At 45.7% G+C, this 14,841-nt stretch overlaps 1 long non-coding RNA gene across 1 annotated transcript; it reads left to right on the top strand.

Annotated features, from left to right (window-relative positions):
* The first annotated feature begins 4,688 nt into the window (after window positions 1-4,688).
* Window positions 4,689-10,278, top strand: LOC125972272 (uncharacterized). The gene is made up of 2 exons (XR_011087111.1): window positions 4,689-9,234; window positions 9,320-10,278. It is a non-coding gene; the product is annotated as an uncharacterized lncRNA (long non-coding RNA).
* Window positions 10,279-14,841: the final 4,563 nt, after the last annotated feature.

The raw sequence follows: 14,841 nt of genomic DNA, 5'->3' as shown, positions 1-14,841 counted from the left end.
TGCAAGATAGGGGAGAAGCAGAGAGGCTGAACTGTCCCGGGTGGAAGGAAGGGGGGTGGAGGTGAAGTGGAGGGGCCAGAAGAGGAGAGGAGCTGGGAGCGGATGTTGTCAACTTTAGCGGTAAAGAACGTCATAAAGTTATTGCACACTACCTCTGAGGATTCTGTTGGAGTGGTGGGTTGGGGCTTTAGAAAGTGGTTGATGCTTGAAAAGAGCTGTTTCTAATTTCCAGGGGTATTGTTTATGATATTGGAGTAGAACTGGGCACGTGCAGTCCCAAGGGCTTTTGAGTAGGCCTTCTGATGTTCTTTGTAGACCTGTTTGTGCATGGTCAGTCCTGAGGCTTTGAGACGACGCTCCAGGATGCGTCCAGTTGACTTGTACCAAGGGACTGAGTGTGAAAAAGTGACTGTTTTGTTTTTTATTGGGGTGTGGATACCTAGAAGTTTGGCCAAAGCGTTATTGTAATGGTCCACTGCCTTGCTGACTGATGGAAAGGTTGCAGAGGAGGAGGAGAGGAGCTGGAGGTCCTGTGCTATAGTGTCTTGGTTGATGTTTTTGAAATTTCTGAATGAGATTTGCTGCTTGGGTTTGGAGTGGGGGCGTGGGAAAGGCAGTTCCATTTGAATACATTTGTGGTCAGCCACACCGACCTCGTGAATTTGTAGGTTGCTTATGGCCGATGAGGAGATGACAAGGTCAAGTGTATGCCCTTTGTCATGAGTGGGGACATTTACATGTTGAGTGAGGTGTGAGCAGTCCAATAGTTGCAACAGGTCAGAGGCAGGGGGGCGGGAGGGGGTGTCGACATGGATGTTAACATCACCTAGTATGGTTAGATTAGAGGAAGTGGAGGTACAGAGGGTAGTGAATAGATCGTGTAGTTCTGGAATGAAAGTGGAGTTTGGTTTAGGAGGGCGGTAAATGAGTAAAACTGTCATAGGATATGGAGGTTTACATTTGAATGCAAGGGATTCGAATGAGGAGTGGTCAGGTAGAGGGAGGGGGGACAGCTCTAGATCAAGATGGTGGAGTACAGCCAGGCCACCACCACGGCCAGTGCTGTGAGGTTTAGTTATGTATTTATAACCAGAGGGACAGGCTTCATTGAGGGATTGATAGACATCCGGTGGTTGCCAGGTCTCAGTCAGGCACATTATGTCTAAGCCTTTGTCCAGGATGAGGTCGTAAATAAATGATGATTTACGGGTGAGTGCTTGGATGTTGAGGAGATTCATTTTGATTGCGGCTGTGGGGCTGTGTTTAGGTAGGGGGCGAAGTAGAGAGAAATCCACTCCACGTTTTCTGTGCCACATGAAGTGCAGTCCACTCTGTGTTGGAGTGAAATCCAATTTGTGTTGTCCTAGCCACCCGGGGTCCGCTCTGTGTTGGAGTCCGTTCCGTATTGGAGAATAGTCCATTCCCTGTTTTCCCGGCAACGCGGTGTCCGTCTTGTGTCGTAGTCTGCTCCGTGTAGGAGTGAACACATCATGTTTTCCAGGCCACCTGGAGTACTGCAGCCCCGCATGGTTGCTACTATAAGATCCAAGTACGCCAGGTCTCTGATGACGTGTTGGACATGCGACGGGGTGTCGGGCGGAGGAGGAGCAGATAGATGGTACAGTGTTATGGACGGGTTGGGAGAAAACAAAGTTACGACAGGTGCTTCTGTGGATGTAATGTGGTCTGCGGAGAAGTCTGAGTTGTTTGATGACTAAGACACACCCTGGAATGAAACTCAGCTCCAGCAAGCGGGGGATGGAGTAAGTTAACATAGTGCCGGTTGGAGAACACTGAACTTGAGTGTTAGCCGTTGGCTAGGCTAGCCAGGATGCCTATATATATGTTATATACACATAACAGGAATTGAAGCTCTTCCTGATTCTGCCAGACGTTCCCAGCAGATCTCACAGAGCGTTTGGGTCAGTCAGGCCGGACCGGCATCTTCCCCCACCATCGGAGCCAACCCACCAGGTGGTGATCAGTTGACAGCTCCGCCCCTCTCTTCACCCGAGTGTCCAAAACATGCAGCCGCAAATCCGATGACACGACTACAAAGTCGATCATCGAACTGCGGCCTAGGGTGTCCTGGTGCCAAGTGCACACATGGACACCCTTATGCTTGAACATGGTGTTCATTATAGAAAATACGTGTCGAGCACAGAAGTCCAACAATAGAACACCGCTTGGGTTCAGATTGAGGGGCCCGTTCCTCGCAATCACGCCCTTCCAGGTCTCACTGTCATTGCCCACGTGAGCATTGAAGACACTCAGTAGAACGATGGAGTCCCCAGAAGGAGCGCTCTCCAGCACTTTCTCCAGGGACTCCAAGAAGGGTGGGTACTCTGAGCTGCCGTTTGGTGCATAGACACAAACAACCGTCAGGACCCGTCCCCCCACTCGAAGGCGGAGGGAGGCTACCCTCTCGTTTACCGGGATGAACCCCAATGTGCAGGCGCCCAGCCAAGGGGCAATAAGTATGCCCACACCTGCTCGACGCCTCTCACCGTGGGCAACTCCAGAGTGGAAGAGAGTCCAGCCCCTCTCGAGAGGGCTTGTACCAGAGCCCAAACTATGTGTGGAGGCAAGTCTAGTCGGAACTTTTCTGCCTCACACACCAGCTCGGGCTCCTTTCCAGCCAGAGAGGTGACATTCCATGTCCCTAGAGCCAACCTCTGCAGCCGGGGATCGGACCACCAAGGTCCCTGCCTTCGGCCGCCCCCCAGCTCACTTTGCACCCGACCCCTTTGGCCCCTCCCACAGGTGGTGATCCCATGGGAAGGGGGACCCATGTTTTCTTTTCGGGCTGTGCCCGGCCGGGCCCCATGGGCGAAAGCCCGGCCACCAGATGCTCGCCTTCGAGCCCCGCCTCCAGGCCTGGCTCCAGAGGGAGGCCCCGGTGACCCGCGTCCGGGCGAGGGAAAACGAAGTCCATTTATTTTAATCATCATAAGGGGCTTCTGTGAGCCGTGCTTTGTCTGGCCCATCACTTAGGACCATGCCATGCCATGGGTGACCCTACCAGGGGCATGAAGCCCCCGACAACATGGCTCCTAGGATCATAGGGGCACACAAACCCCAAATTGGACACAGAAATTCTTTAAATCACTAGATTTACGATCGAGTCATTCAGCTTCGTACAGTCCTTATATCATCCATTTAAAGTACTACTTGAAAATGTATCCATGACAAAAGACATTGGTGTCCATGACCAAACCGCGATAGACAGAAAGTTGCAAAGAATCAAGGCGAATAAAATCAAATTTAGGATTTGATTTTATTCGCCTCTAATAATCTCGTCTCTGTCAACATTGGACACAGGAACGATGGACAAACGTTTTGGACAAACGTTATCTACCTTAGTTAGATAAAAGTTTATCCTTGCAAGTATAACACTGAATTAATGTCATGTGTACCATCCAATAGAACAATCAAATATTAAAAAACAAAGAAAGAAACGTGCTGTATCCAGTGACGTGCGGTGAAGTTCACGACTAGGGAGGCACTGACGTCACCCCCCCCCCCCCCCCCCCAGCCGTTACAATTTGTCCGACACCTAACCGCGTCACAAAAAGATTGGAGAACGCTGCTCTAGAGTAGCTTATTCATTATTTAATTTTAACAATTTTAATTAAAATCCCATATCAGCAGTCTTCACACATAAAAATTAATCCAAATTTTGGGACATTTCTCGGAATTTTGTACAGTCCACCAAACCAAGGAAAGCCAGCTCACCGAAATGGTCAAATCTGGCCTTCATTTGACAGCTGATGTTGTCCATAATGTTACAGAACAATCGTTTTCGTTCATTTGTGACTGATTGTTCGCTTCTACTATCTATCAGGCCAAGTGCGTTGCATTTCCTCTCAAATCGGTCATAGAAACTGTCGAACTCCAGTTTCATGCGCTCGAGAGCTTCATCGATGACGCAGATGCGTGTAAGACAGTATTCAATGTCCATCACTTTGTTCTGTAGCAGCTGCAGTTTAATTGAAAATGTCCTCATATGTCATGAGAAGAAAGCATGTGGATGATTTTGACAGCCACCGATCGTATCCTGCTGCCATCATCAGCGTAGCATTATCCCATCTGTCAGCGTTTTCTTGAATGGCATTAAATAATGCACGCAGATCATTTTGGTGCATACTTATAGTCTGCACCAGCCTGGAGTTTAAGTTCCATCTCGTAGGCGCGGCTCTGGGTAAGCGGCACTTAACAACTTCATCCAGCATGTGAGCGCGCTTTGTAGACTTGCTGAAAAATGATGCTAGTCCCTCAGCTGTTTTAAAAATTGTGCGACACTCGGGCATGCACTTTGCCGAATGCAATAGCACCAAGTTCAGCTTGTGCGCGTAACAGTGGGTAAACATGGCTTCGGGCACTTTTTCTTTAATTTTAGCTTGCACACCATTAAGCTCTGAGGCCATTACAGCTGCTCCATCATAGGTCTGAGCTACAAGATTTTCAACACAGCCATACTTCTCCAGCACTCCCAGGACATACTCGGCAATAGGAGGAGCACGTCTGTCCTCACTTAGGTCATCAAAGCCCAAAAACGCCTCCTTCACCTAACAGCCTGCTTCAGTTAGAGCCACATATGACCGACACCTGTGGTAGATTGGATCGAGCACTCAGTGCTCGACTGTGTTTGTCTGTCAGTACTGGAGGTTCAGTGATCGTGTGGTCGGGTCTGTGTGTAGTCGTGACGGAGCACCCAGTAAAGATCAGCTCGTACTGCATCCTTGCCTCCGTGTGTTATTGTTTGAGCAATCAATAAGCAACCCACTATAAGTGACAACACTACAACAGTTCATCAGAGCATAAAGCTACAACATGGTGTCAGAAGACGGAGTTGCGGAGTAAGTCAAGGACAGTATTCAACACGTGTTAACCGAAGATTAGCGGCAAGCTAACAGGAGCTAACGCAGCCGACATGGAGCAGTTCAAGCCACCGTCTCCGCTGATACTCACGGGGAACCTCGCTGAAAACTGATACAGGTGGGAGCAGCGTTTTCAGCTCTATATGGTTGCTTCTGATGCGGTGGATCAAAATTAGGAGGTTAAAATAGCCATCCTGCTTCACACTGTCGGCGAGGAGACGCTGGAAGTGTATAATACACTTACCATTACCCCAGAAGGAGTGGAAGCAACGATGGAGGAAGTTCTGGAGGCATTCAGAGACTACTGCAGTCCACAAAAGAATGTTTTTGAACGCTATCAGTTTTGGTCACACACAATGTCATCAGGAATATCGGTGGACAGATTCATCACAGAACTTTGTCAAAAGAGCAAAAACTGTGAGTTTGGAAGACATGAAGATGACATGATGAGGGATAAATTGGTGTTCAGCATAAGTGATACACATCTGAAAGAGAGACTGTTACGTGATAATGCACTTATTTTACGCAGAGCAATGGAAACGTAGATCAGCAGAACTTGCCAAGTCACAAATACAAGCGATGCAAGCGTCACCTGTTGTCCATGATGCCTCAGTGGATGCGTTACATAGAGCAGCTGGGACAAGAACAAACCAAGCTACAAGAAGCAGGTAATAACTGTGTGCCGTAAATGCGGAAACAAGCATGAGCCTCGTCAATGCCCAGCTTACGGCGCTGTGTGTCATAAATGTGGAAAAAACAACCACTTTTTGAAGGTGTGTAGGGGAGGCTCTGAGAAAAGTAGCCATTGTAAAACGAAGACTGTAAACAATATAGAAAAAGAAATGGACTGTTTATACATAGGCATGATTGGGAATGAAAACAAGAAATCAGCACACCAAACAAAAGACATTGTATGCCATGAAACAGCCACAATCAGAGGTGTTGCAATTAACTTCAATCTGGACACTGGTGCTGATGCTAATGTGCTGCCCAGACAGCTATACCTGCAGCTACCAGGTCCTATTCAGCTGCGTCCGACAGAGACTGTGTTAATAGCTTTTGGAGGGGCACGCCTTCCAGCAGATGGTGTTGCATCTTTGGAATGCAGAATGTCTAAACGCAAAGCTACATGAGTAGCCAAGCAGACAAGCCAATTCTAGGAGGGGAGGCTTGTGAGAAGCTGCAACTGGTGAAAAGAATGGAGTCACTCACAGCAACGGCTCCACAACAACGACAACCTCCAGCCACCAAAGAGGAGTTACTACAAAGATATGCTAATGTATTAACAGGATTGGGGGAATTTCCTGGAGTTCATCACATATACGTCGACCCCAGCGTCACTCCTGTGATTCACGCATGCAGAAATGTACCCCTCTCCATCATGGATGCGCTAAAGGTGACAATCAAAGACTCACAAAACAGAAAAGTGATAACACCAGTAAATGAACCAACAGAATGGGTGAACAGTCTTGTTGCCACAAAGAAAAAGAACGGGTCACTGAGGGTGTGTTTGGATCCTTGCAACCTGAATGAGGCAGTCAAGCGCCAGCATTACTCCATTCCTACTCCTGAAGATGTGCGCAGCAGACTGGCTGGAAAATCCATCTTCTCCATCTTGGATGAGAAGGATGGATACTGGCAGATCAAGCTAGAGGAGCCATCATCTAAGCTATGCACCATCAACACGCCGTGGGGACGCTTCCGCTTCCTCAGGCTACGATTTGGGATTAAGTCAGCCAGTGAAGTCTTTCAACAGAAGAACTGTGAGACCTTCAGCGACATTCCAGGTGTGTACGTCATAGCGGATGACATGATTATAGCAGCATCATCAGAGAAGGAACATGATGAAATCCTGCAGAAAGTAAGTCAAAGTCAAAGTCTCCTTTATTGTCAATTCCTCCGCATGTCAAGACACACAAAGAGATCGAAATTACGTTTCTCGCTATCCCAGGGTGACAAGACAGAGTTCACAACGCACATACAAGTAAACAACACAAGAAAAATAAAACAAGAAGTCAACATCAATGAACAATAAGAGTGATAGAACGCTAGCCGCTCCCGATGCACAGCAGAGTCCGGAAAGATGACAGTCAACCAGGCCACTGTGAACACGAGCACACAGCAGGCACGCACTATCCGGTTCGTGGATCCTATCAGGCGAACGCAACCCATCTTGTCATCCCGCGAACGAACGTACGCCAGGAGAATGGAAGGCACGGCTGGGCGAGCTGGGTTGGCCGCAAGCCTGGCCTGATGTCTCCGCGCTGGCCCCTCTTCCGCTTCCTCGCAGACCCGCTGCCGACGCATCCCAACAATGCTCCAGGATGGAGCAGTTCGAGCTCACGACGCAGTCCAACCGGGGGAGGAAGAGCAGGCCAGTCCGGCGTTGCTCCATGACGAAGCAGTCCGAGCGCCCTTAATCTCTCCGCACCAAAGTCCAGAACGCCATAAAACCCACTTCCGCCGATGTTGAGCAGAACATGCAGCTTCATGGGAGTTGAAGCTCACACACTCCAGCCCAGGTTTTCCCTCTTCAAATGGAATGGCAGAGCGGCCCATAAAGACAGTAAAACACGCACTGACGAAATCAGTGCAGACCGGCACTGACCCACATCTAGTGTTGCTGTCGCTGAGAAACACACCGGTGACAGGACTAAACCTGACACCTGCACAAATGTTGATGGGTAGAGTCCTGCGCAGCACACTTCCATGTTCCAGTGCTGTGCTGAAACAGTCAGCCCCACAGCATGTTCTCAAAACGTTGCAGGACTTGCAGTCCCGACAAAAGCAACACTATGACCGGCGTGCAAAGCTACTGCCAGTGTTGACCCCAGGAGACACGGTACACATGCAGACACAACGCAGCTGGGAGCCTGCGGTTGTCATCAGGCAGCGAGATGAACCACGCTCCTACACTGTACAGACACTGGCAGGGAGGACACAAAGGAGGAACAGGCGACATCTGAGAAAGGTACACCCAAGCCTGTTCAGAGACTCTCATCCTGATGAACATTTAGACTCTGAGTTACAACATTCTCAGACTACTGCTACATTGGACTCACCACCTCTGGACCCGGTACCACATAACCCTTCTCCTGTGTCTGTGAACAGCACACCCACATGCTATACCAGGAGTGGCAGAGCAGTTAGGCGCCCTGCCAGGTACACTGATTGACATGAAGTGATGTTGTTACTCAGTGTTAAAGAAAAAAAAGAGAAAAAAGATGGAGAAAATAAGGGGTGGATGATTTGTGTTTATCTTGAAATGTTATAAAATGTTATAAGTTCGAAGAGAAAGTAAAAAAATGATTTGTGTTTATCTTGAAATGTTATAAAATGTTATAAGTTCGAAGAGAAAGTAAAAAAAAGAAAGGTCAACATGATTCGCCAAACGATAAGCTTAACAGAAAAGATTGTTGAAAGCCATTTGGTTTATTGAAACATGCTTTGTTTATAATTGAAATATGCATGTTGAAATTTTGATCAGTGTTGACACTAAAGAGTTAAGGTAACTGATGGATAAGCTACTTCTCAGTTGGAAAAGAGGGATGTGGTAGATTGGATCGAGCACTCAGTGCTGGACTGTATTTGTCTGTCAGTACTGGAGGTTCAGTAATCGTGTGGTCGGGTCTGTGTGTAGTCGTGACGGAGCACCCAGTAAAGATCGGCTCGTACCGCATCCTTGCCTCCGTGTGTTATTGTTTGAGCAATCAATAAGCAACCCACTATGTGTCAACACTACAATAGTTTATCAGAGCATAAAGCTACAACAACACCTGAGCTTAGTTTTTTTCACATCGGTGGTCTCGTCTACCTCTATGGCAACAAATGGAGCTGCACTGATCTCCTTTTTAATGTCATTTCTAATGACATCTCCAACTGCTTCAATTAAATCATTTTGTATTCTGTTCGACAAGCCAGAAAACACAGTAGATGTCTTCAAATGATTTGCTAGTCTCTCATCTTTCTCGGCAAAGGCATGTAATGTCACGTTCCTGCGTCATCTGCCACTCGGCCACGCCCCAATCAGCTGAATCACCCACACCTGACAGCCTCTCTATTTAAACCCTGTCATCCAATCACTCCTTTGTCAGTTCGTCTGCTTACCCTGCCCGAGACACCACTGCTCTTTGTGCCCTGAACAATCTCTGTTGCCAACCTTTTCCGAAAACTGTCCGTCCATGCTTCCGATCGCCGCCTGCCCGGACTACTTGCTCGCCCCGACCGCGACTACTGCGCTCTTCTGCACAGTCACGCCAGCCTGATAACGAGTCCAGCGTTCCACTTCTCCTTTCCCCTTATTAAATAAATCTGTGTCACTCTGCATTTGGCTGTACTGCCCGATTCCTAACATGTAAGAGCTCCACGAAATGCTAGCTGCTGTTTGGCGCGGAAGCAAGTGGCATTGATGAGATGTTTTTTTAAAACTTCTCTTTCAGCGCGATCTGGCTTTGGATGTGACTGGCGGACCGCTCATGTCTGAATAGACTCTATCACTCCCGCCGGATAGACCACACCATGATTTGCCACAGCAGACGTTTATTTATTGGTCTCCGTCAAACTACACACAAACATACAATCATATAAAACATACACTCACAAAAAGCAATAAAATAAATATACAAAAATATGACAAGCAACAATTTCGTACCTCGATGGCTGCACAACACTGAAAACGGCAATTAGTCCGAACTTGCACCGAGAGCCCTGGAACGCAAATCGTCTCTCCTCCAAATGGCTATGGCACGTACGTCACCAACCGGAAAGTGCACCCGCCCAACGGTCCCCAGTGTAACAAATCAAGACACTCATTACTCTCCCAAGTGCAAATCGCGATTAGTAAAAGAAACTCTGAACAAAAAGCATTTATACAATAATAATAATAATAAATAATAATAATAATTAATCAAACAAATTAAATGAAAAATGTAATTTGGCCGTTAAACTCCCACCAAATCACAGCTATGGGATTTCCCTCTCAATGACAACACAGTGTTTATAAAATTGAATAATAACCACTATTCTGCTTCAAGCAAAAGTACTGTCTTCTGTACAGGCCTATCGAGATAGGTTGGCATTGTAGTGTGTTTACCCTGTGTCACGACTCGTCCCTGGTTGTTTTATATGTAGGTTGTCATGGTTTCTGTCCGCGTCTGTGTACTCGCCCCTTCTGTGTTACCTCACAACCATTGTAATCTCAGTCACCTGCCTCTTGTTACCTGTCTTGTATTTAAGTCCTGTCTGTGTGTCACTCCCTGTCGGATCATTATTCATGTCACCCTGTCTTTTTGTTTCACGTCTTTGTCGGTCAGTCCTGTTGTTGGTTTTGTTAGTGAGTTATGTCAGTTTACCGAGTCTGTTAGTTTGTTTTCTCCAATAAACCCTGGTGCGAGCTGCACTTGGTCGCCCTGCTCCATTCCTTTCGTGACACCCTGACCATCTAATGAGGAGTCACTAAGTTGAAGTTTCACCTTTCTGACTCTTCCCTCTGAGCTAGGATAAACCTCCGCTACTCTGGCAATTTTCTACTGGTTTCTGGGAGAATTTTCTTCACATAGAATGACAATGTCATTAATCTTCATATCTCTTCTGTCCCTTTGCCAGGTCTGTCTTGCTGAAGACTGAGCAAATACTCTTTCTTCCATCTTTTGCAGAATTCATTAGTTAAGAATTGCACCTGACGCCATCTCTTGCGCAAGTATAGATCTTGACTCACATATTCGCCAGGTGGAGGATAGATTATGCTGGACTTCATCGTGAGAATATGGTTTGGAGTAAGAGGTTCAATATGTGGATCATTCAGATGTTCCGTTGTTAGGGGCCTGATGTTTATGACAGCTATCACGTCATACAGAAAAGTTCTAAGTGAGGCACTATCTAGTGTCTTTGCAGACTGATCGAGAATGGCTGTTAGGACACTTTGGATCGTCCTAATCTGCCTCTCCCATACTCCACCCATGTGGCTTGAAGACGGCGTATTCATTAGGAATTTGCATCCGTATTTTTTCATTTCTTCTTGATCTAGGTCTTTCGTTGCCTTCAGTAACTCTGCTTTAGCACCTACAAAGTTTGTAACCTTGATCGCATCTCAACTGTCATACAGTGCCACGGATTGCTATGAATACACGTAAAGCATTGATGAAAGCGTCCATAGTGAGATTGTCAAGCACTTCAATGTGTATCGCTCTAGAGCACATACAAGTGAAGTCCATACTTCTTAAGTTCCTTTCTGGCTTCCTTTACATGGAAAGGTCCAAACCAGTCTATGCCGCAATAGGTAAATGGAGGTGTTGTTTCCATCCTATCTGTTAGAGATTTGCTCACTCCAACTTATTTTGCAAGAACCACACGGGAGACAAGCAAGTTCTTTTAGACACCTCCAGGTGGAGAGTTCACTTGCTCAGGAATGAAGTCTGAAAACCCTCCCAACTGCAAGGACATATTTATTAAGAGAAAGAGTGGGGGCTGGTGTAGACTGAATAGGAAGCCCAAAACATATCAGGGGGAACTTTTACGACCTTGTGTAGGATGAGACAAGGTAGGTTATTTATTACCGGTTGCATTCCAACATAATCATACGATAAGGATAATCTGAAAAACCCTAACATCTCCCTCCTGTTTTATCATATGATTATGCCACCGCAAACAACAAAGACAAGAAAAAAAAAACACATATATACATGTATAATGAAGAAAGAAGAATAGTAAAAATAAAAAATCAACAAACAATGATAGCAACACTTTCCAGTGAAGATGAGGCATTACCTTAATACCCCAAGATCAAACTTATTGTGTAAGCGAAAAACCTGCCGGCCAGATGTTATTAGCAGGAAAATTCTTACACGGTCCCTTTGCCTAAGGCGACCAGAATGCTAACAATAAAAAACAAACACAGAAACAGTACATCATTGTATCCATCACTTACGAAGCATTTTCGATGGTCAAATCATCAAGTTTCTGTAAAACATGCTCAACAGAACAGCATCTACGCAATCCACGTCTCATTATCATTATCACATCCGTCATCTCTAAGAAGTTGTATATGAGCTCGTGTTTTCGTCAGCTGATGATGTTCTAGTCTGTAGGTGTGGTCTGTCACACACACTGGCGCACACACTCGTATGCAGTTGGCAGGCAGCATCTTGTGACCACAAAACCACGATCCGTTCTGAACAGGCACGTGCACTCATAGGATGCAGGTGAGGCAGTGCTTCCGAACTTCTGGACGAAGTAGGTCCCGTCCGATGGTGCAGCCATGTTGGTAGTAGAGCCCTTACACCTTGAAAATGGCTCTCTCATCCTGGCACACAGCGGCGATGTCCAAAGCTCCCATCCAGTCTCCTCCTGGAGAGCAGTCATCGTTAACGCAGACGTGGGTCACGTTACCTTGGATGTAACATGTGTAATTCACTCCAGCTGGTCTCTCTGTGTAGGCCACTTGTGGTATTGTTCTTCCTCTAACAGTCACATTGAGATTTGCCCAGAATAGCTGATCACAGGCACTGTGTGCAAGTCCAGGGCGGTAAGGGTCAGCATCTTTGACTGTGACAGCACGGTGTTGATATCCAACTCCTGGATGCCGTGTCCCTGTAAAACAATGCTCTAGACTTTCTTGCTACGTTTTACACAATAATAATGATGAGTAAATCATCAGATACCTCTCGTGCATACACTCCAACAAATGTTAAGTAGATGTGAGATAACTTGCATGAAGTCTACTTAACTAAACATTGAGTAAATATGGGATAACTTAAAAACTGTCCCGGTCAACAACAATTCGTAAATAGAAACTACAAGGCATAATAGATAAAGAACTTCTCTTTAGCTAGACAAAGAACAAAGGTGTTCTGTTCATAAATAGTGAGGGCCTCTCACAGGTAAGACAAGGAAGGGAGTATAACAACTCCCTAAAACCTGGCAGATGTGTTGGCCTTGAGCGAAGGTATGAGACCTCAGTTTCAGGCCGGCCAGCGCTTCTACAAAACTAATTATCCTGACATTTCTCCACTGTTTATCACATATTTGCTCAAATTCACACATCACCGTAAACAACCCCTTTTCTCGACTCTCAGTCGTCGGATCACATTCATGAGCACAAATATGTTTACACCAAAGGATAAATGTTGTGATGTCATCATTCAGAATCCCACAGATCTGGGAAAAGTCTGGTAACACAGATGCAGGAATTTTGCCATCAACATCATCATGTTGCCGCTCAGACATTAGGTATATATGAGCAATCTCGTCCTCCATGGGCGATATTACTGTAGTGGCGAGACAATTAAACAGAGCACGAAGACACGGTATGCAACATCCATACAAGGTGAGCATAGCAGTAAGACTGCAACTGATGGTAAAATTGAGGACACCATGGCGTTATACTTCCCAAAAGCGTTCATCCACTTGTAGTGCTCTTTCATCCTCGTTTTGAGGGATCGCAGGCCTGCAATCCGTCAGGCTCCCATCAGGGGCGGTGTTGTTGGGGATGAAGGTGCAGCATTGTTCTCCAAACATTGCGCAGACGCCTCCTTTCTCAGACAACAACATATCATGAGCATTGTGGTTCTGGATCGACATTAGGGAAGGCGTGGCGAGCTGTTCATGCACTGCCTCGAGCCCCGCTTGTGTCCGTTTGCCCAATTTCTGCATGTTGTAATGGATGTAATTTATCCTGTCTACGTTCTTGTTCATCGTTCACCAGCAGCAAATGGAAGACTCCCATCCCGCTGCAATTTGGTCATTTAATTCTTATTAATCAGGAACTCCTCTAGGGACTCCAATTGCATAAATTTCGGTCAAATCATCGTCGCCTCTCAAATTTAAAGATATTTTGGTTTTTACCAGCTTTTTCCCCAGATCTTGGCATGTTGATGTATATACAATTTCGCTTGACTACATTCTCTGAAAGCAATGGCTTCTTTTTTTTCTTTTTTCTCTCAATGGATATTATATAGACTGCTCTGTCACACACTTCACAATCCAGTAGACGTGACAGATTTCACACAATCTTTGGTCAATGGCAACGGTACAACATAAATAATCGGTCGCAAATCCATACATATGACATATTCAATTTTTTTTTCTGTCTTTGCAGCTTGTTTTGCCATAAGCAATCAATTGTTTCTTTTTTCAGTTACTCTTATAGTTAGTTACCTGAAACAAATTATCCACATTCATTCTAGATATTCATCCCATTCTTTAACATCTACAGAGGTTGTTGACAAAGTACACATATAAACATCATACATTCATGGCAGTCCAGATCCGACACAGCAGATCATCCTGCAAAGGTCAAATTGATCTTTTAAATTGGAGGCATTCAGTGTTTTTGTTTTTGTTGAAACAAGCGCTACAAAAAAAAAATGTTTTGAAAATGTTTTGAATATGAATCAAATCCATATCTTGTATAAACCTGCCCCACTATCCCTCCTCTTGAGCCATGTGACACGCACCATGGCTCAATATTGCTGCCCATTTGCATAGGTTCTTTGGTAGGGTAGGTCATTTATAGATGCCATTCTCTAATCTTGCCCCTTTTTTCGTCCATAATTGAATTTCACTCTATGGACTTTGTCGCTGCACATCTTTAAAAATGTTTCAGTGATTTAATCTGCTTCTTGTGTGTATAAAATTTGAAGTGTCTTTTGCGCTGCAGCTTTGTGGTTCTGTCTGCAAGCTTGTTACCTCTTGACACCATCAGTCTCGTGTGTGTGTGTGTACTGCACACGTGCACATAGCTACTTTTCGTGTTTTGACAACTAGCTTAGCAAGTAAATGGATGGCCTCCCCGAATGGGGAGCGACTCATCTAGCAAATTATTAGTCATTTTCACTTTCTTGTAGTTTCCTTAGTTACTTTTCAATCGTTTTCTCATTGTTTATCACAAGAATCTTAGAAATTTGAATACGAATCAAAACGTATGTTGTATTTTACTCAATTGTATGATTTAGAGAATCCATAT

The sequence above is a fragment of the Syngnathus scovelli genome, chromosome 7 (genome assembly GCF_024217435.2).
Source record: "Syngnathus scovelli strain Florida chromosome 7, RoL_Ssco_1.2, whole genome shotgun sequence".
Lineage (NCBI taxonomy): Eukaryota > Metazoa > Chordata > Actinopteri > Syngnathiformes > Syngnathidae > Syngnathus > Syngnathus scovelli.
Note: the sequence above shows the minus strand (reverse complement) of the source record. Positions and strands in the feature narration are given on the sequence as shown.